This window comes from Vombatus ursinus, unplaced genomic scaffold, assembly GCF_900497805.2.
Source record: "Vombatus ursinus unplaced genomic scaffold, bare-nosed wombat genome assembly UNPS02014816.1, whole genome shotgun sequence".
In the NCBI taxonomy this organism is placed as follows: Eukaryota; Metazoa; Chordata; class Mammalia; order Diprotodontia; family Vombatidae; genus Vombatus; species Vombatus ursinus.
In genome coordinates, this window is record NW_020954594.1 from 15,480,134 (window position 1) to 15,502,907 (window position 22,774).

At 35.4% G+C, this 22,774-nt stretch overlaps 1 protein-coding gene across 1 annotated transcript in view; it reads right to left on the reverse strand.

The window, feature by feature from the left end:
* ARHGAP15 (Rho GTPase activating protein 15) overlaps positions 1–22,521 on the reverse strand; it is an 820,106-nt gene extending 797,585 nt beyond the window's left edge. The window contains exon 1 of the mRNA XM_027835584.1: positions 22,407–22,521. The gene's annotated coding sequence lies outside the window, so the exon portion shown is untranslated. The remainder of the gene's footprint in view (positions 1–22,406) is intronic.
* Between the last annotated feature and the right edge of the window lie 253 nt (positions 22,522–22,774).

Sequence of the window (22,774 nt, forward strand, 5' to 3'; positions counted from 1 at the left end):
TATTTGGAAAGTTTTCATTCCTTATAGCTTAGAGATTATGAGCACTTGATATGGGAATATCTATGAAAAATATTCTTTTAAAAAAATTCTTAATTTTTTTTTAGATCAATGTTTTTTCTGGGCAGCTGATCTATCTAATGGCCTAGGTTCAGTGTGGTTCCTTTAGTGAATTCTTAAGGTTACTGTGAGGTTTAAAGTTGTAGCATAGGAATTTGTTGTCTTTTGCTTCAAGAAAAACATCAACCTTCTGATGTATAATTCTAGCCACCAAGTGTGTCTTGTTAGATATTTTATAGGTGCTACAGTTTTGCACCCTTCAGTGATGTGTTCCATAGTTTCTATTATTTCTTTGTACAAATCTGCATTGAGTAATAAATCCAGGCTCTGACTATAATGTGTAGTAATGATACTTGGTCCTAAATTGCCCTCACAAGCCTTTAATTTCATAAACAAAATCATGTGATCTGGCCATTTTTTTTTATCACTTCTTTGACTTCATGTTATTGGATGACTTCATGTGAATGTCACTGATAGAGGGCCTTTTGATACTATTCTTCAAACTCAGCCATTTCTTAGGACCCATCTGTAGTTAATTTTTTTTTATTACATTAAACAAATTCAATGATGTACATCTATTATCAGCTTTTACTGTTGCTAGCTTAAGGGATATTTGTTAGTTTGCAAAGAATTTCTATAAGTTTTTCATCTGTTTGTCATGTGAACTGAGAATTTCTGCCAATCTTCTTTCCATTTTTATGATGAAGTTCTAATATTTCCAAAACTGCAATATAGCAATGGGATCTGTGTTTCATTAATATTACATGGGTTTTTGTTAGCTAAATTCCAAATCTATTAGGTTCCATTTTATAATTCTGAAAAGTGTTCTTTAAAACTGACATTATGTAGGTGTTAATTGCTTTAAATATATTCTTCCTAGTGAACTTGTATTTCAGCAATCCATATCCTCTTTCATCCTTAATAGATTTATATTGAACATTTCTTGCCTTGGAGGGGGCCATGGTATCTATAAGTATACTTTCATCCATTGGTTCATTTTGATTTCTAGACTCAAGCTAGAAGTCTTCAGTCTTTATATTTTCATATTGCACGTTAAGAATTTTATTCTTTTTAAATCCAAATTACATTTAATATCACTAAAGAAAGATTCTAAAAGATAGAGAAAATACTTAAATGTATTTTTAGTGGACATATGTAATTTGGTATCATTTATGTATAGCAAGTGATTAAGCAGATTTTTTTGGTGACTCTACATCATTTTTCCCCCTCAATATCGTTATGTGGTGGCATATTTAAGTAAAGAACAGTTTTCCATGTGTATATCAAATACTCTAATCTTTTTGGTCTATTTTAAATATGTGTAGAACATGATCAAGCCATGAGTGTGGAATTTAGTGAAAGGCTTTGTGATAATCTTTAAAGGAAGTGTGAAAGTTACAAAACTTTCAGATGCTTGTTCAAATATTACCAAATCAATATTTGGCTGCCATTTTGTCACAACTTATCCCATCATAGTTTCAATATATATCTCAGGTCAGCATAAGAAATTCAATGGGAACTTTAGGGGAGTTTGTGGAAGCTACAGACAGCAAGCAATGGCCAGCAGATGACATAAAAAAATTTAGAATTTCAGAAATGTGTAAAATATATGTATAGTATTATATAATATCAACATATTTTATCTTTTAATACCATAATAATTCAGACTTCTTTGGTACAAAGGGAGGGCCAAACAATTTTATGCAGATTTTCCAGATCACCGGGGCACCACACCCCTAACCCTGGTGATGTGAAAGGGAGAATTGTATATCCTTCAGACTTTAGGGCACATCCATTTATATCTGCAGAGCCAACAAATCCAGGTTTGTTTGTTTGTTTTTCCTAAGTGCTCAGATTTTTTTTTTTAAAGTGTTTTGCATAAAGTATAAAACACAAAACTGGTCTCTAGTAGGAGGGCTCAGTGGTGTTCTCAATATTTGGTAATTAAGCTACTAGGATCAGACTTGTATCTGAAACAAAGCTGGGAAAGTTCTTCAGTAATTCATGTGTTGCTATGAAGCACTTAAGCCAATTGTGGATCTGGTTTGGCCCTGGCTCTTTCCCCTTTTGTAAAGACTCTAGAGTTTCAATCACCTCTCTTGATGTAAGTTAACTGTTTCTTTGTTCATTTTACTAGAAATACACACACTCTCTGATTTTTGTTTGATCTAACTTGTGTTTTTGTTGCGTTGGATCTCTTACAACCACAGAGACAACTAGAAATATTCCATATCCACCTTCTGCAAGAATTCTCTTTCTCTTCTGATTTCTTTTTTTTTCAAGCTACTGTAGTAGAGGTTTTGATTAATATTGAATTGCTTATTTTGTTCTTGGTAATGCTTTGATTCCTTGTATTAACTTAATCATGTGATTTTTGCTTTCAATTGCCGGTTAAGGGAATCTTGATTTTCTAGTATACTTTTCCCTCTTGAATCCATAAAACATTTTTTTTGGTTGTTGTTTTTAATTGGGTAATGTGACATTCAAATTTTTTACTGCACAATACAGCTAGTTTTTGATGTCCTTTTTAAAGCCTTTCTATAAGTCTTCAGTAGTTTTTTGAAGTCATTTCTGCCTTAGGAATGTCTAATGCCCGTCCTTAGGGTTATTCTTTGATAACACCACCTTTCCTCCTATGGTTCTTACTGTGGCAATGGCCACTTTATATGTGCTTGTGTGCAAATACTGAAATGATTTTACACTTTCTGTCAAATGCTATGGGGAAATATGTGTGACCATGATAGTAGCATATGTCAATTTAAAAAAAATTATTCTGTTTTAGTATAGTTTGTCTGGGTTGGATGCATGCTATCAAATTCACAGATGCCTTTTGGAAATTGCAGATTAAGTATGTCTTTATTAAAAAATATTTGAGAAATTGATATTAAGTAAATATTTGACTTTGAAAAACAGTTTTAGATGGACTTAGATGGAATGGGCAACAGACAACAGTCCAGTGCTCAGACTCTCACTAAACCTAAATAATTTGCTAGGGTCTCTCAGAATTCATGATTCTCTGAAAAGCCAAGATACCCTCTGGATAATGAGGCATTGGAGGAGAACTTTAAAATGCAGATATCTGATGTTCTTATAACAGAACTCAAAACAAAATGCCAAAATATTTGCATAAAATTCTCACATAAAATGGCACATTATTCAAATGGACATAAAAATATTAATAGTTTTTGCATTGTATTTTTAGTTCAAACCTTTGACTTGATTTATTAGTATAAGAAACTCCCAGTTTTAAAACAAAATCAAAAACCTTCCACCACTGTAGATATAATGTACAATCTTAGAGAGGTATCTGGAGCATCAAAGTTAAGAGTTGTGACTTACCTAAGAGTCACATAGCCAGTATATCCTGGAGGTGGGATTTGAACCTAGACATTTGGAACTTGATTAGCTTTCTACCTACTATGCCTCATTACTTCTCACTAGGCAGCTAGTGGGTACAAAGGATGGTACCCCAAGCCTGGAGTCAGAAGGGCCTGAGAAGTGTCTGGGGTCGAATTTGAACTTGAGTCTTTCTGACTCCAGGCATTCTATCCACTGTGCCATCTCACTGTTCATACATTCTCACTTTAGTAAGGAATATTTCTATTTCCTCAAATATGTGTTTAGTTTACATCTTACAGTCATGGATGAGGTATGTCACTATTCTATGGCTATTTATTTTTGTACAATTATTTCAGTCACGTCTGACTCTTCATGACCCCCATTTGAGGTTTTCTTGGCAAAGATACTGGAGTGGTTTGCCATTCTCTTCTCCAGCTTATTTTACACATGAGGAAACTGAGGCAAACAGGGTTGAGTCACTCAGCTAGTAAGTGTCTGAGCTCAGATTTGAACTTACAATGATAAATCTTCCTGACTCCAGGCCCAGCATTCTATCTACTGCCTTACCTAGCTGCCCTTAGCTATTTATGCTCTGTTATCCATTTGAAGAGAAAATGAAGATATAAACGAATACCTTTGTGTTATCTTAATGATGAAAATGAATCTTTGGGAATAAATGTTTCAGCAAGATGTTTGCCTTGTATTTACTTATACCTAAAAAAGATAGTTCAGGAAGATTTAAGATATGCTAAGTAGCCCAGGGATCTGCAAATACACAGCAGGTGTGATAAAGAAACTTTAAGCAATGGAAAATCATTATAAAAGTGAATTTCTTACACAGAGGCTGAGGAAGAACTGCAAAAATAATGTCTTGCCATCATCAGATGTTTCATCAGCAGCGTCTCCTTCACTTATTAGGTACTTAATAAGTGTCTGTTATTTTGGTAAATGGACTTATTCATTCCTCTGGTATAGGAGTTGGCTATATATATGATTGGAATGACACATATTAACAACTGAGAATGTTTTCTACCAAACCAGATGAATAGGGCACACCCAATGGTGTCCTAGTAAATGTTTACCACCACTCCCCCCAAAAAAAGGATATGAAGAAAACACTTTTAAATTTGATGTGCATTATTAATATTTTCTCCATCACGTTCTTAAGTCTAGACAACCAACAAAACAACAAATCAAACTCTGATTTGTACTATTTGCCAATTTTCAAGATGTAAATGCTCACATAGAAAATTTAACAATTGATTCTTTCAAACTGGGTCAAGCTGGCTCCAGCACACCCCTGGCACATCTCTTCTGCAATGGCCATAAGAAAAGGTTTTGAGTCCATACATATTGATACGCCCTAACTAAAAATTGAAAGTCAACCATGTTCTATTTCCTTGATTCTTCTCTATTCCTCTCTCCCAGCTACAGTGCTCCCATCACGTCACTAATTTCTTCTAAAGCTTTCAATAGCTTCCAAATGCCTACAAGATGAAGTCCAAATTTCTCAACCTGAATCTGAAAGCCCTGTCCAGTCCAGATGCAGCATCCTTCAAATATTCTCTCTCCCTGTTCTCTACTATATATATTTAATTTCTGCTAGACTGAGCTACTATTTGTTCCTCAAATAAATCCTGCCCATTCCTGCCTTTGTGCCACTGCCTCCCAGCAGGTGCTTCCAGCTTCTTTCTCTCCTTACCAAGGGTTCTTAACCTCTTTTGTGTTAGGGATTCTTTTGGACCCATTCTCAAATTACCATTTGAAATCAAGGAAATGCTAAATCTCAGTTAAACAAGTTAGTAAAAATGAAGATATTACTTTTTCCCATCTAAGCTCATGGACCCCAGAAATCTATATACATTGATCACTTGGGAGTCTATGGATCTAAGATTAAGAACTCCTTCTCTCTACAATGCTTAACCTGCTTTCAAGATCTCGCTCAAATTCTACTATTTACATGAAACCTTTCTTCCAAACATTCTTATCTAATTTAAGTTGATTAATGTTTATTAAGAACTAACTGTGTGCAGAGCATTGTACTAAACACTATGGGAGTTTTGAACTTTATATGTGGTGTAGCTGCTGGCCTCATCTGGCTATAATTCATAAATAAATTTCATTTTATCCTTTTTTCTATTTGTTTTATATACCTATTTTTATATCTCAGTGAGCTCATGTTAACAAATGTAGAATAGGTTAAAGTCATCTTATGTCTAAAATTACTCCATAATCTCTATGCCATCTTCTTTATTATTCTTTTCTCCTTGATGTAGACCTATGGCTACCATTGGCCATTTTCTTTATTCATTCTCTTTACATGAATGTAAGCTCCTTGAAGGCAGAGACTATTTCTCAGTTTGTCTTTATATTTGAGTATTTTTTCCTACTGTATTAATCATAGTGCTTAATACATACTTGTTGCATTGGGCTAGACTATAAACTCTTGTAGGACAGTAATTATGTTTTATCCTTATTTGTATGCCTAACCAAATCTAGCATAGTGTTGTGCATACCACTGGTGCTCAAAAAATAAATTGTGAAATGGAATTCAATTGAATTAAGTCAATGCTCAAGAAAAACAATTTTAAAAGACTGTTAGCTGTTTCTGTTTACTTCCTGTCCCAAAGGCATATTATCAGGATAGAGCATCTGCTTTGACTTTTGTCATTCAATAAATATAGTTGTATTTGTACTTATAGAACTTTTTCAGTTTTATAAGTTTTTCAATTTACATTAGTTATTAATCTTTAACATACACTAAAGGAGGGTTATTATCTAAGCAGAATGATCAAGAGTAGTGGTCTGTACAATAACTGTTAAAAATTTAGCCAGGTAGTTATCTGTTTTTACATAATTAAATAACTGCACCACCACCTGCTGTCCACTCTACATCAATCCAATATTTCCAGCTAAACTTATTCATTTGAGATATCATTTATCAGATATCTGATATCAGACATCTGAGAAAGACATCATAAACTATGATGGCTATAGTATAGAGTAACCCATCTTCCTGTAAGAGAAGACAAGGCAAGACAAAATTTAGCATAGTGCTTTACCACATAGCAGATACTTAATAAGTCAATAAGAATTTATTACACACTACTTTGTGCCAGACACTGTGCTAAATGCTGGGAATTCAAATACAAGTAGAAAGAAACACAGTCTCTACCTTTAAAGAGCATACATTCTAATGGGGGAAACATATAAAAGGAAATTGAAAAGGTGGGTAGGGGGAAGAGATGAAGGTGCCCAGCACTGGGTCATTGTAGAGAAAGTTTAGGAGAATCTAAAGGATAGCCTGGAAACAAATGGAGAGGTGACTTTTGGAGGCATCCTTCTTAAAATGGAAGTTCTGGAAAGAACCAGCCAACTAGAGGGAGAAGCTGCAGAGGGTAGAGGCTATTTCCAGTGTGTAACATCCAAGGGTAAAGTGAATTTCCAGGGCGAAGAGGTTTCTAGGGCATTGTAGAGAGTCTTGAAGAGTGAGGAATATAACCTGATTTATTAATAAATAACACATTTAACTTCAGAACATTTTGAAATGCTTATTGGTTGAAGTCAACATAACAGATACTTATTAAGCTCTAGGAAATAAAAGTTTAGATAAGACATAGGGCCTGACTTCAAGGAGTTTGCAATCTAGTAACTTTCATCTTGTTTATTTCTCTAAATGAAAAAGTATCCCCTAAGAGTACTCTATGGTACTCCAAGCCAGTATTTTGGGCACTATAGGATGTTAAGGATATCAGCAAAGGAGGTTATCTGAGGACAGACACGTGCTGGTCCCAAATACATGTTCACAATCAAGAGACATTGATTCAAAGAGACAGGAAATTTTTTAACCAACACTTTCTACTAAAGTCCAAAAACTCAGTAAAAATATACAGGTGTTATGGCTATATCAGTCTATAATGATACGTCTAGGTCAATAACAACAATAGGCTGCATAGAAATAGTTTGTTAAAGCTAAAAAACTACCCTTCCTTCATGATGCCAGCTTATATAAAATGCCCCCAAAAAGGCATTTAGTCCATGCCAGTTCCTGGTCTCCATGACTATGGGCTGTGCACGTGCTTAAATTCATTAACAGCAGCAGCTAAATCATCACCTAGGGCTCAAGACTTGGTCAAGACAAATAATGCTTAAGACAGAGGTGGATCTGTACCAGATGCTTCAGGGACATTCAGTGGCTTGCAAAAAACAAGCTATTTCCTGAACCTACTTAAGAACTATCAGGGTATACCCTCCACACTGGGTGAACTGCTAATAGGACAATGTGTCCTGGGATTCAAGGGAAAGGGTCAGAATGTGTTCATAAGAGGAAAGAGATAGAAGAGTGCGTAGAGTAAGAGGAATGAGCCTGTGCAAGAGAGAGCAGGAGTCAGTAGAAAAATGATTGGTGTAGTAAAAGAGTGTTAGGAGCTTAAATGGAATTAGAGAGGGTGATTGTGTGTTACGTGTAGGTTCTGCAGAACCAGAGAGTATATGGGGACTTTCGCAAATACGAATGTGACCAGAATGTAACTGAGCTCTCTCTATATATATTGGTGTCCCTCCCATTCAATCTATTGATACCAGTATTAAGGAACTGTGATAAGCAGAGTAGTCATGCTGTATATTAAACAGTATGCCTGAAAGGGAAGTTTCTGTGTTCTCTGAAATCTCCACAAGAGTAAAGTTTATTTTGGAAAGTGGGTGGGGAACATCAAAAGGGCATGTGCATAGGTAACAGTTATAACTCCCTAACAGATGCTGACCTAAAGACCTCCAACACTAGGTACTCTCTTCTCTGTAGCACTGTGATATTTTTTTCCCCCCTTGGTGTCTAAATTAGTTCAGTTTCAACAGTCTCTATAATACTGTCATTTTGTACCCCTAGAGCTCACTTTTCACATCATCTGACTCTGAAAAATGTTCCATATTAGGCCCCAAATGTTTTCTGTCCCACTTTGGTGCAAAGAAGATAGGCAATTGAATGAAGTATGGAAGAAAAAATATTTTATGCCAAATAATGGAACCTGCTTAGATAAACTTATTCTTAAAGGAAAAATGAATGTTGGAAAGGTGATGAAAAGATAAACTAAGGAGGGGGTGGGGAACCTGCGGCCTAGAGGCCACACATGGCCCTTTAGGTCTTCAAGTGCGGCCCTTTAACTGAATCCAAACTTCACAGAACAAACCCCCTTAGTAAAAGGATTTGTTCAGCAAAACTTGGACTGAGTCAAAAGGCCACACCCAAGGATGGTGATTGAATTCCTGTAACCTATATATGCTTCTATTCTCTGCAGCACTAAACTGGAAATAACAACCAAATATTAATGGCTTGAGAAACGCTTGGAGAAAATCCTGAGAAGGTGGTAAAATAAGTAACCTGGAGTACAACTCTCCTCACGCACTCTTTCTCTCTTCAAATAAAAAAGTAAAGGCCTCTAAAATGTAGCAAAAAAAAAATTACTCTAATGCAGGAAAGGGAAAATTGAAAGAATCCAGCACAAATGTAATTCTTAGAGATAAAAACAATTCAAGACCATTTCCACAGCTTGTAGCTGTGGTGCTGCCGCCTCTTCTTTGCCCACCTTTCCCAATATCTTTGACCAGCATATGCCATGACAGGACCACGACCTTATTTTTGGCACTGATTTTAAGAATTAACCCCTTGGCAGCATCCAAGAGAGGATCCCTCTCTAAGGGGAGATTGAGGTTTATTAATCAGACTAACTTCAAGGCTCAAGAATGAGGAAAGGGTGACTAATATGGAAATATGTTTTGCATGACTACACATATATAACCTGTATCAAATTGTTTGCCTTTTCAATGAGGGGTTAGGAAAAGGAGGGAGAGAATTTGGAAGTCAACATTTTTAAAAGAAAATATTAAAAATGCTTTTACATGTATTTAGAAAAAATAAAATATTTTAAAACAAACAAAAATAAGGAAAGGGAGAGGTTGTGTATGAGAGTGGAACTCTGGTGACAAAAACGAAGAGGAAGGGGGTGGTCCAAATTTGCATCATTGGTTACAAGTATTTATTATACTTCAGGATGATATAGTAAACCAGCAGAAGGAGTAAGAGAAAAGTCAAGAAAATGCAATGGTAAATGCCCTTTCAAGTCCTAGCAATATCTCAGGAGACTTTGTCCATCCTTATCTACCAACTTATCTACCCTCCACCTTGCCCTGACTCATGTTCAAGTCAATCTGAGAGAGAAAGGTAGAACCCAGAAAAATAGGAATAGGAAAAGAAAATAGTCTCTACTGTAACAGACTCTCAGAATCTTCTTATAGCAACATTCCAGCCAGCCAACATTATCCCCTTGAAGGTGACAGACATATCTCAGCCTACCTCATTAGTTAGAGAGAAAAAAAGGACAGGCATCAGGGGAGAGAGGAAGGGGTATCAGAGCATAGAATCTACAGAAGAGAAAGCATTGATAATAAAAAAAGCATATTTGTAGCAAGGACAGGATGGAGAAATCAGTAGAGTAATCAATAAAGACAGAGGAAGGCTGAGCAGGAGAAATAGTCAAACATAAGCCATCTCATTGGACAAGCACTTGACAACAAAGGACACAAGTCAAAATTCCTTAAGGAAATTGAAGAAGTTGCAACAAATTCTATGAGACCTCCTGAAATTGCAGTGAAACAATTTCAAGAATGTCTAAATGACTGGAAAAGCAATGCAGTGAAAGAAGAACAATCAAGTAAGGGAGAAAAAAATCAGAGAATCAGAGATACAAATGCTAGTAATCTTGAAGAACATAGTAATAATTCTAACAAGAGAGTAGAAAATTTAGGACAGCAAAGAAAGATGCTTTCCATAATAGTAGAAGCTCTGGAAAAGAGAACAACAAAATTAGAACATAAAATAGTCATTATAAAATTTAATGGAAATATCTTTTTTAAGTGATTAGAACACACTAGAACTCTAGAAAACAAGTATAGAATCATAACTCTAAATATGAATACATTCCCTTTCCCATTATAAAGAAAGAAAATTAGTAAAAAGTCTAACAAATTATTATGCATAAGAAACATTTAAAATATAGACATGCATAGATTAAAAGGGGAAGCTAGCTAGGGCAGTGGATAGAGCACTGCTCTTGGAATCAGGAAGACTCATCTTCATAAGTCCAAATCTAGTCTCAGACACTTGCTAGCTGTGTGACCCTGGGCAAATCACTCAATCCTGGTTGCCTCCATTGCTCATTTGTAAAATTAGCTAGAGAAAGAAACTGCAAACCACCCTGGTATCTTTCCCAAAAAAACCAAAAACAAAATGGGGTCACAACGAGTCAGACATGAACAAAATGACTCAACAAAAACAAATAAGTTAAAAAATTAGGGGATAAAAAAGAATTAGGAGATACAACAAAATCTGTCTTAATTCATAGAATTTAAATAAATGAGTGGCAATTATTATCTGAGATAAGACAATAATTAAAATTCATACAGATAGGGAAAGCACATTATGCTTAAAGTCGTCATAGACAATGAAAATATAACAATATTAAACATATTTGCATAAATCGCATAGCAACTTCAATAAAGAAAAGTTAGATGAATTTTTTAAAAGTTACAGATAATAACACCATTATTTAGGAGACTTTGATATTCTCTCAGAGTTTGATTAGTCCAACAAAAACACAAATGAGGAAAAATATTGAGGTGAAACAATTACTAGAAAATTAGATTTGACTGATCTATGGCAAATTCTGAATATGTTAAAAGAATGCTCACATTATTCAATATCATACAATATTTTTGGAAGAATTGATTATATGAATATCAATCATAAATATTAAAAAAGTAGAATAACAAATGCATCCTTTACAAACCACAGAACCTGAAAAGGACTAGACTTGTAATGTCATTGGTTTAGGGAAGACCCAAGTGAGGAACATCTCCCTACCAATGCAAGTTGGCTCCTCTGAAGTTTATAGTATTAGAGAATTGCCTAAAGCTTGAGAGGTTAAGTATTTTGTCCATAATAACACAAACAATTCTTGTCAGAAGAGGATCTTGACCACAGGTCTTCCTGGATATGAAGTCATTTGTCTACACACTATTGCATGCCAAGGCCCTTGCAAAATATAATGCAATAAAAATAGTAAGAAAAGTAATATGCACAAAAGGCACAGCCTTAAAAGATTCAAACTGTATAATGACAAAATAAAAAGAGAAAGGATCAATGAACTGACCATATAACTTAAATAATAGAAAAAAAAGTGACCCTACAAATAAGTACAAAAGGAGAAATAATAACTAAGGGAGAATAGAAAAACTTAGAAATAAAAAGACTGTAGAATTTTTGATCAACAATGATTAATAACACTGATTAGCCATTAATTAATCTGATCAAGAAAAAGGAAGATGAAAATCAAATTGCCAAAAATGAAAAATGAGCAAGGTGAATTCATAAAAGATGAAAAAATCATTAGAACCATCAGAAATGACTACAGAATTATATTCTAATAAAATGGAGAGTATAAAGGAAATTGATAAGTGTCTACAAAAAATACTCAAACCAAGAAAATAAGAGATAAAGATCTTCAATAATTCAATCTCAAGGGGGAAAATGATTAAGTCATAAGTAAGAGCTATTTCCCCCATTTAATACAAGGATCTAAAGATATAAATAGCTTCCAGAAGAATTTCAAACTACCAAGAAGTTTATGAAAGGTTTCTTCAATCACTAATAATAAAAGATGCAAATTAAAATACTTTTGAGGTTTCATATCGTACTTGTCAAAGATGTTGAAAGATGGAAATGTTCAACCCTGGAGGACTTACAGGAAGAAAAGCCGACTAATATTCTATTTGTAGAGATACAAATTGATCCAACCAACCTGAAAAATTATTTTTTAATTTTGTAAGAAATGTCACTATACTGTTTATACCCTTTGTTACAGAGATTCCACCACTCAAAAGGCAGAAAAGGTCAAAAACAAAAAGAAAGGTTCAATAGATCCCAAAATATCATTGTGGTTGAAAAGAACCAGAAGCAAAGAATGTGCCAGTCATTGTGGTAGATTAATGTAATAGAATCTTATTGCATCATAAAAATGGTGAATATGAGGAAATGAGTGAAGCAGTAGAAGCCTCTTGTGAACAAAATGTATAATGATCCCAATAACATAAACATAAAGAATGATAAAAGGAACACAAATGCCAAGCAATTGCAATGACCACTCTTGGCTCTGAAGAAGAATTAAAGAAATATTGGCTTACTTCTGGTAGAAAGAAAGGGACAGAAATGTATGCACCATCAGATGTATTTATTGTGTTAGTTGGTTTGGCATAGTTTTTGTTTTTTTCTTGTTAGGGTTCATGTCGAGTTAGGGTTTTATCCAGAAATGCCTGTGATGTGCAAACAAGATATTAATAACATTTAATTTAAAAAATACATATTTATTGAGCATCTACTATGTTTACAAACATTGCTATAGAGAATATTCACATTCTCTCTGGAGGCCTGCAACAATGTAATTCATTCTTGTGGCATTTAAGGAAAGAGCACGAAGTAAAGGAATAAAGTGCATACAGAGTAATTAATTTTTCTCCATAGAAAAAAGACAATCTTCAGTGGATTGTGAGGTGACTCTGTGAATATCCACTTAGAGAGGGAATGAGTACAAGAGAATAGTGCTGGGAAGGTGGGAAAGAGAAACAGAAGAGAGATAGTCTTACAAAGAGCTAGGTGAACAATCAGTGCAATTCAATCTAACAAACATTTAGTAAGAATTCACTATGTTGAGGCAGCTGAAGGCAGAAAAGACAGAAGAGAAGAAATATTCCCTGCTCTCAAGGAGCTTATAGTCTCTTGGGGATGAAATAGCACATAAAAGAATGAGTAAATACAAAATGAGGTGAAAAAGAAGAGAATACTAACTGTGACAGTCAAGAAAGAGTCCCAGTAGAAGGTAGTCCCTGAACTGAACCTTAACATAAGCTGAGAATGGGGAGGTGGTAAGGAGGGAATACATTCTACGTATGGGATGCAGACTGTGCAAAAGTGTGAAGACAGGAGGTAAAATGTGATATTCCCAGAAAATAATTAGGCAGGTTTAGCTGGAGTGTGTCAGGCAGGAGGTGGAGTTATGTGAAATTTTCTCCCTCAAGAATGTTATGATAGCTCTGCTAAGATGTCTCCTATGGAGTCATCAGGTCAAAGAATACTCAAAAAGCTCATATGAGGAGAGCAAATGCAACCAGACAGAGGAGCAGGACAAAGAGGTTAATGAGGAAGAGGAAGAAGAGGAGGAAGAAGATCTGTAATAGTAATAGTAGTCATCCCTCATATGCCTTCTGACATTCTTTTCTTTCACTCTTGTCTCACATGATGAAGTGGCCTTACTCCTTACTAAGGGGAAAACTTTCCACTTTTTCAAGAGATCCCATTCCATCCCATCTCCTCCAACAGATTGCTCTCTCTGTCATCCCCACTCTTTCATTTATCTTCAATCTCTCCCTCTCTACTGGTCATTTTCCTGCTTCCTACAGACATGTCCATATCTCCCTTATCCTCAAAAAACCCTCATTTCATCCTTCCCCTCTGCTAATCATCTTCTTATATCTCTTCTGCTCTTTGTAGCTAAACTCCTTGAAAAAATCATCTATAATATGTGCTTCTGCTTTCTTTCCTCTCTTCTTCTTAACCCCTTAAAAGCTAGCTTCTGACTTTAGCACTCCACCAAAATTGCTTTCTCCAAAGTTACCAGTGATCTGTTAGTTGCCAAATCTAATGGCTTTTTCTCAATCTTCTTTCTCCTTGCATCCTTTCATGCTATTGAGCAAGCTTTCCTTCTTCATACTCTCTTCCTTCTAGGTTTTCAGGACACCACTCTCTCTTGTTTTTTTTCTCCTACCTATCTGTCTGCTCCTTCTTTGTCTCTATTGTTGGATCTACCTCCAGATCACACATTCTAAGCAGAGATGTCCTTCAGGGTTTTGTCCCACTCCTCCCTCTATACTGTTTCACTTGGATCTCATCAACTCCTACAGATTTAATTATCATCTCTATGCTGATGATTCTCAAATCTACCTTTCCTGCCTCAGTCTCTCTGCTGACCTCCATCTCACATCTCCAACTGTGTTTCAGACATCTCCAACTGTATGTCAGGTAGACATCTTAAACTCAACACATCCTAAAGAGAACTCATTATCTTTCCCCCTAAACCCTCCTCCCCTCCCTATTATTATAAAAAAGTAACACCATCCTCCCAGCCACTTGAATTTACAACCTAAGAGTCATCTTGAATTCCTCGCTATCTCTCACTCTCCATGTCCAAGCTGTTTCCAAGGCCTTTTGATTTCACCTGTTTCAACAACTCTCATACTTGGGCCTCTTTTTCTCCCCTAACACCACTACCACCCTAGGGTAGGCCCTCATTACCTAACTCCTGGATTATTGTATTAACCTACTGGTGGTCTGCCTGCCTCAAATCTCTCCCTATTCCAATCCACATTAAACCGCCAAAGTGATTTTCCTGAAACACAAGTCTGATCACATTTCCCCCATACGTTTCCTAATAAATTCCAATGGCTTCCTAATGTCTCTAGGAAAAAAACAAAAAACAAAATGCTCTATTTGGCATTCAAAGCTTTTTATAACCTACCTCCCTCCTATCTTTCCAGTTTTCTTACACCTGAGTCCCTTAATATATATCTATTCTTCAGTCCAGTAATACTGGACTCCTGGCTATTACATAAACAAGATTCAGTTCTGGGAATTTTCTCTGGCTGTCCCTCATACCTGGAATGCTCTCCCTCCTTAACTCCAGCTACTGACCTCCCTGGTTTCCTTTAAGTTTCAACTAAAATCCCACCTTATACAAGAAGCCTTAGCTAACCTCACAATTCTAGGATTTTCACTCTTATAATTATTTCCTATTTATCCTGTCTACAGCTTGTTTTGTATATATTTTTATGCATTGTCCCCCCCCATTAGATTAGAAGCTCCTTGAGGGCAGAGATTTTCTTTTGTCTTTTTTTGTATCCCTTAGCATAGTACCTGACAAGTAATGGTAGTAGTAGTAGCAGCAGCAGCAGCAGCAATTACAGCAATTGTAGTTGCAGTAGTAGTGGTAGTTGTAGTAAGGATAGTGGTCATTGTAGTAGTTGTCATTGGTAGTGGCAGTAGTAGAAGTAGCAAGCTAGCATTTACATAGCACATTAAGGTCTGCGAAGTACTTTACAAATATTATCTAATTTGATACTCACAACTACCATGGGAGGTAGGTGCTATTATTGTCCTTATTTTACAGATGAGGAAACAGACAGGGGGTTAAGTGCCCAGGGTCATATTTGTGGTCCTTGTTCAGTCATTTCAATAGTGTATGACTCTTTGTGACTCCATTTGGGATTTTCTTTGCAAAGACACTAGTTTGCCATTTCCTTTTCTAGCTCGTTTTACAGATGAGGAAACTGAGGCAAACAGGGTTAACTGACTTGACCAGGGTCACACAGCTAGTAAATAACTGAAGCCGAATTTGAACAAAGGTATTCCTGATTCCATGCCCAGCACTCTATTCATTGAACTTCCTGGTTACACTTGTAGGTACCTGCGCAACTGAGGGTACCACACAGACAAAATTGTCACAAAATATTTACCCCTCCTGACCTGCCATGACACCAGTCTCTCTTCCTGATTTTCCAGAGATCCTCACTATTATTATCACTTCTTTTTATTAGACAACAAAGGTATTATCTTCAGAAAGCTATTATTAAAATGCTGCCTCAGGGGAAAAAACCCTATTGGGTTTTTTGTTGTTGTTTTTTTTGTTTTGGGGGTGTAGGGGCTAAGGAAGGAGTGTGCTGAGGGAAGAGGAAATTTTTCTTTAAGCTCCCTGCCATTAGCTCATAAGCATGGATTGATTTCTTAGAATATAAAGTTGTTACCTAGAAAGTACAGAAAGGCACAAAGAGTCTAAGTTAATAAAATATATAAGTAAGTTCCTAAAAGGTGGGAGAAAGATGGGAAAAACTTGGTATTGACATACTTAACTAGGTATCCAGCATATATTCTGGAACTCTAAGCCAGGAAGGTCTACTCTAGACCTAATGATGGGGCACAGACACAGGAGTTTCTTAGGGAAATAAGCAAAACAAAACAGAACAAAACAAAAATACTCTCATCTCAGATTTCAGCTTAGAACTTGACCTGAATTCATAAATAAGATTTAGTAGTAGTGGTATTTTTCCATCAATATATGACCCCAAATCATAGAATTTCAGAGCTTGAAAGAACCTTAGAAATATAATGCCTTCAGTTTACAGATGAAGAAAATGAGGCACAGAGACATTTAAGTATGTAGTTCACAGCAATGCTAGGACTAGAATTCAGGTCACCTGACTGGATCCACTACATTTTTTAAATACCCCACACTGTTCCTCACACTGGGAAACATATTTATTATGTATAAATTCTGCAAGGTATTAGCTGGGTGCCATATTTAACTTCCCCAAAGTCTTTTTATTCAAGTGGTCTTTTAAAAATCTGATATCCTTGACCCTGTTAATACTTGGTATTTTGATCAGACTTGGATGAAGACATAGAGATAGACACAGCAAATTTTCAGATAATATAAAATAAGAATAGATAAGCAATGGTAGAGATGGAAGAATCAGGATCCAAAGAAGATTGAAATCCACGGTAACAACTGACCAAAAGTAGAAAGATGAAATGTAAAAGGTACAAATATATCGCCTTATACTTAGGTTAAAATACTTCACTGCACAAATAGAAGGTAGAGGAAATAAGGCTTGACAGCAGTTTATCTGAATATTTTAAGGATTTTAGTTGGCCTCAAGCTTAATATGAATCAAAATGAATGTGACATAGTTGCTGAAAAAGCTAACGCAATCTTTTAATATACATTATATACTAGTCAGACTACATCTGGAATATTTTGTTCAGTTCTGGGCATCACATTTTAGAAGGAATACTGAAAAACTGTTTTTTATCTAAAAGAGCATGGCCAGGTTGGTGAGGGAACACAAAACTATGTCAAATGAGGAATACTTAAAGTAACTGAATCTTTTTTCATCTAGAGAAGAGAAAGCTTTGGTTGGTACTGATTGGCAGAGAGGTGTGGGAGGAGGCCATGATAACATTCATCAGATATCGTGTGCTTAATCTGCTTGGCTTAAGAAGGAAGAAGTAGGACCAAGTGGTGAAAATTAGACAAAAGCTAATTTTGGTCCAAGATCATTCTAACTATTAGACCTGTTCCAAAATGGAATGGGTTGGCTCATACAACATCAGTTTCTTGTCACTGGAAGGAAGGAAATAAGCATTTCTTAAGTGTCTACTATATGTTAGGCTCTGCGCAAAGTTCTTTTACAAATATCTTATTTTATCTTCACAACAATAGTGAGAGGTAGGTGTTATTATTTCCCCCATGTTATAGTTGAGGAAACAGAGGCAAACAGACTAAGTGACTTCAGGGTCATACAACAAATGTGTGAGGCCAAATGAGAGCTCAAGTCTTCCTGACTCCAGGTCCAGTGCTCTATCCACTGTGCCAACTCGCTGCCTCTACATGTTCAAGAAGAATTGGACAGCCTTTTGTCAGGGTTTTGGTTGAAAGTTTATTAAATGGCCTGAAAGGTCCATTCTAAATATGAGATTCTGTAATTACATTTGTATATGGTTCTTTGTTGTATTAATCAAAGTTTTTGAACACTTATCTTCATTTTCTTATTAGTCCAGATATCCCAATAATTCATTCTAATGGGAACAGGCAGCTAAGTGATGCAGTGGATAGAGGGCCAGGCCTGGAGTCAGGAAGATATGAGTTCAAATTCAGCCTCAGATACTTATGAGCTATGTAACCCTGGACAAGTCATTTAACCCTCCTTTCCTCAGTTTCTCTGTAAAGTGAGCTGGAGAAGGATATGTCAAACCACTCCAGTATCCTTGCCAAGAAAACTCCAAAAAGGGGTCAGGAAGAGTTGGACATAACTGGAAACAATTCAACATCAACAATAACAACAACATTGGAATACCAGGAATGATAGTACTAAGAATAATAGCTAAATACTTAAAGGTTTGTAAAGTGTTTTTCATAGGTTAACTTATTTGATCCTCTGGAGAACTGGCTCTTGAGTCAAAGGACCTATTTTAAAATTCCACCTCTGATGTACCTGTATGACCTTGGACACATCACTTAATCTCAATGGGCCTCACTTTCGTCATCTGTAAAATAAGGCATTACAATAAATGGCTTCTGAGATTCCTGCCAGTTCTAACCCTATGCTTTTCCCTTCCTATAATCTAAGTAAAATCAATATATTATCCTGGAAACCCAGACCAACTTAACATAATTACACTGAGAAAAGGGATCAAGGCAGCCTTAAATTTCTACTGGTTGTCCTCAATTCATTCACATTATTTTACATATTTTCAATCTAATGCATTCAACACAAATTATTTATGTTCATTTCAAAAGTTGCTTTCCCTAAGTAACATCATCCCCCACCTCCATAAAAGTCCAATATTAAAAAAATCATATAATAATTTGAAGTGATGCACGATATCATACTCTTGGATGTGCCATCCATTGACATAGAATTGGAACTTCTCTATGTCAGTGGATTATAGCTCTAACAACAGAAGGGATGTAAGAGGCCATTGAGTCCAACTCCCTCATTTTACAGACGAGAAAAGTCAGGTCCAGGGAAGTTAAGTCACTTGCCCAAAGTCACCCAGCTAGTAAGAACCAAGAATAGAATTTGAACCTGTTGTCTGACTGCAGATTCAGGGCTCTTCTACTACATATGCTGTCTCCTTATTGTGTTCCTATGGCTGTCTAAAAATCATCACCTGATGGTCAAGTTTCTAATGATGAGTATCTCCAAACTTCTCTAGGCTAGCCTTTTGTATGAAATGTATGTTGATTATGTATTAGAAGTCTTCTAATTTGGTAGAACTCTCGGTTGGTACTTCATTGTACTGGCAACGCAAGATCGTATACACAGCACCATGAGGCATTGAACAATCACTAGGGGAGGCATAAAGTCATATACCTCAAAAACTTCTGTTAGATTTATATCCTTAATTTCCAAGACATGCCCAGAAAACTATTGATGATAATGTTTGTGTGAATATTTATTCATTTAATTTAATTTAATTTAAGTTTATTTTATTTAAACTATATTTATGATTTCAGTGCTATAGGAAACTGTACCATCAGGGAGGAAACTCCTTCTGTCAATGAAAATCAGCTCCTGTTCTACAACTTAAACTCTTGGAGCATTACCTGGGATACTAAAGTGAGTTATCCAGGATCACACGGCCAAGAGGTATCAGAGGCAGGTCTTTCTAGCTCTTAGGTCAGTCTTTATCTACTACTTTTTCTACTACCTCTGTATTTTATTATGTCATGAAAAACAACAACAACAACAACAAAAACAACACAAAGCAAATGTATTAGCAAAACAAATATAATTATTGGGATTATACCTTTTTTAGACTTGTATTCCCTTTGATCTTTGTAGTTATGAAAATGAAATATTAAAGATACAATTGAATTGTTTTTCAAAAGGCAGGAATATAATTAAGTTGAGAGAGAGTACCAAAATACAAAATGAATGTGTTGTCAATGCCTTCTGACACTTGTCTAACTAACAATGTGAAATGCCTAGTGCATTAAGACCTAATCTATATTTTAAAAAAAATTTTCCAAGAATGATCAATTTATTGACGAAGTATGAATTTGCAAATAAACAGGGTCTGAGTCCCCTCAAAAAAAAAACAACTGAGAACCTGAATGAGGGGGACAACTTTCTTTTAGAGACAAAAGGAGGAGCATACAGGATGGAAGGCAGGTTCAAATAGGGAGAAAACAGAATAATTGGTTACAAAACTTGTAAACATGGAACAATATGATTAGCTGAAAATTGGGAATGAGGGGCTAGTAGCAACCCCTCCTTCCATCCTGTCACTAAGAAATATTCATTGTCTGAGTTCACCCCTAAGGATACTAGTGATAGTGGATCAGATAACAGACCAGATTCCTTGGCATCAACCTGCATCTTTCAAGGATAACAGATTTTCTTGAGGCAAGAATAGAGCAGTGCCTAATCTATATTTTTTCACAATTATTTTACTTAACAAGTGGCTAACTTGGATATTGATAGCATGGTATTCTACCACAGCGCATGAACTATCATTTCTGACTTTTCCTCAAAGTGAACAATGTCAGAAAGTATTCATACAGTACTAACCAATCTGAGATTAAGGGAAAGGAAAATGATTGTTCTATATAGGCCATATACATGTTTTGTATAGTCTACAAAAACAATTTCTCTGTGGGCCTTCCCCCAGGGATAACCACATAAACAAATATAATGATGATTTCAGTGAGTGTCATATTTCAGAGCCAAAAAGGAATTTGCTGGCTATCTCATCCAACCAGTCCCTGAAAAAGATACATCATACCCAGGAAGTCATAAAGCCTTTGCTTGAATTATCTCTGGAAGGAACCTCCGAGCCATGTGACCACATGAAAGGGGATATAGATATAATCTTCATTAGGCATGGACTCAACACATTCCTAGTTATCATCTTTTGGTGTTTTTCAACTTATAAACATCCTTCCTAAAATGTGCCAAGAACTGAACATAACACTCTAGCTATGAGCTAATCAAGTCAGATGGAACCACAACTTACTTATTCCTGAAAGTTTTCTTTCTTTACCCCAGTATTTCATTATACTTTTTTATCTTCCATTTCACACTATGGACTCGTATTGAGGTTGCATGAAGTCCACCAAAATCCACTGATCATCTTCAGACAAATTAACTTTGTCTTTCCTTCTTGTATGTGTGAAGTTCATTTTTTTGAACCCATGGGTAAGTTTTTATTTATCTCTATCAAATCTCTATTTGTTTCTATTAAATTTCATCTCAATAACCATAATAGAATCAGATTTTAGATTTTTATGAAAATTCTGACCTACTCATAATTTTAAGCTTGGTCCATGTTTTGTTGTTGTTTTAATTCTGAGCTTGCCTCTAACACTATGCCAATGTACATTACAACTTCCACACATTATTTTACCACTTGAAACACTTCCTTTAAAAAAGAAGCCTTATTCAAATATATTTTTTTCAAGTCAGTTTATACTTTAACAATCACCCTTAGCATCTATGGTCTGAGCATCAGAAGAAAAAAAAACAACTTAGAGTCAAATTACAGAATATACAGAGATAACATTTATGTTGTACTTTAAGGTTTAAAAAGGGTTTTTTTAAGGTTAAGTAAGTCAACTTTGTGATATAGTTAAAGTGTGTCTATAATTTGCTCTTTGTCCCCTTAGCTCCTCTTAATTCATCTATTTATTGTGAATTCTGCTCTCACTAACATTTTTCACTGAAAAGTTTGCATATAAACTAGAAACCTATACATTTCCCCTCTTTATCTTAAAAATATACAAGACCAACTATTGAATGGAAAATCATACTTTGATATTTTTTAACAAATTGTTCTCCTTTGTTGTTTTATATGATGAAGGATTTTTTCCCCATTTGAAGAGCAAAAAGTTTTCTTAATGATTTTTAAGGCTTCTAATGCTGGCCTTGATAGTATGTTATATACTAGATGCCATTCACTCAATGTAATTTTTCCTACAATATAATTTCCCCCCATGCCTTTATCTAGACTGAGAAATACATGTTTTCAATGAAACAATTAAACATGCTATTATTCAAGTTTTTATAAGAATGTGTGTATATACATATACATGTATATATTTTAAAAACCAATTAGATCTTATCTCATAAAAAATTAAGGTATTCTGATCTCCACTGATGAGTATTACTACACGAAATTTGATAGAAACAAATATTACAGGATATACTTTTCCACACAGAAGAAAATGTGCTAGTATAATCACAGGTTAGAGCACTTTATACAAAGATATATAATTGCAGCTATCATAATTTGCTATTTGTCTTCAAGTGATAAGATTTTTCAGAGCAACATAAAGCCAAAACTTTCTTACCTTCACACAAATGACTCCTTGAAACTGCCATCAACTTGTAACAGTTAATAACTCTTTCAACAAAAACGGAAAAGAGTCAAGTCACATGTTGAAAGAGGGAGGCCTCTGTCAATACTTCTTAATTTTAGGGCAGTAGAAAAAAAAAAAAACAACACTTGCCTTTAAATGAAACCACTTCCTGAGAAGATACAGTTCACACGTCACTTCATTACCCGACTCAAAGAAATTACCTTGTATAGTCAACAATATCAATTATTGTAGAGATGAAATTACTCATTTTCAAACACTTCACATCTACATAGATTTTTTTTTTGGGCTCTCTGATTTAAGAAGGTAAATGTGTGGTTAGGAAGCAAGTGGGGGTGGAA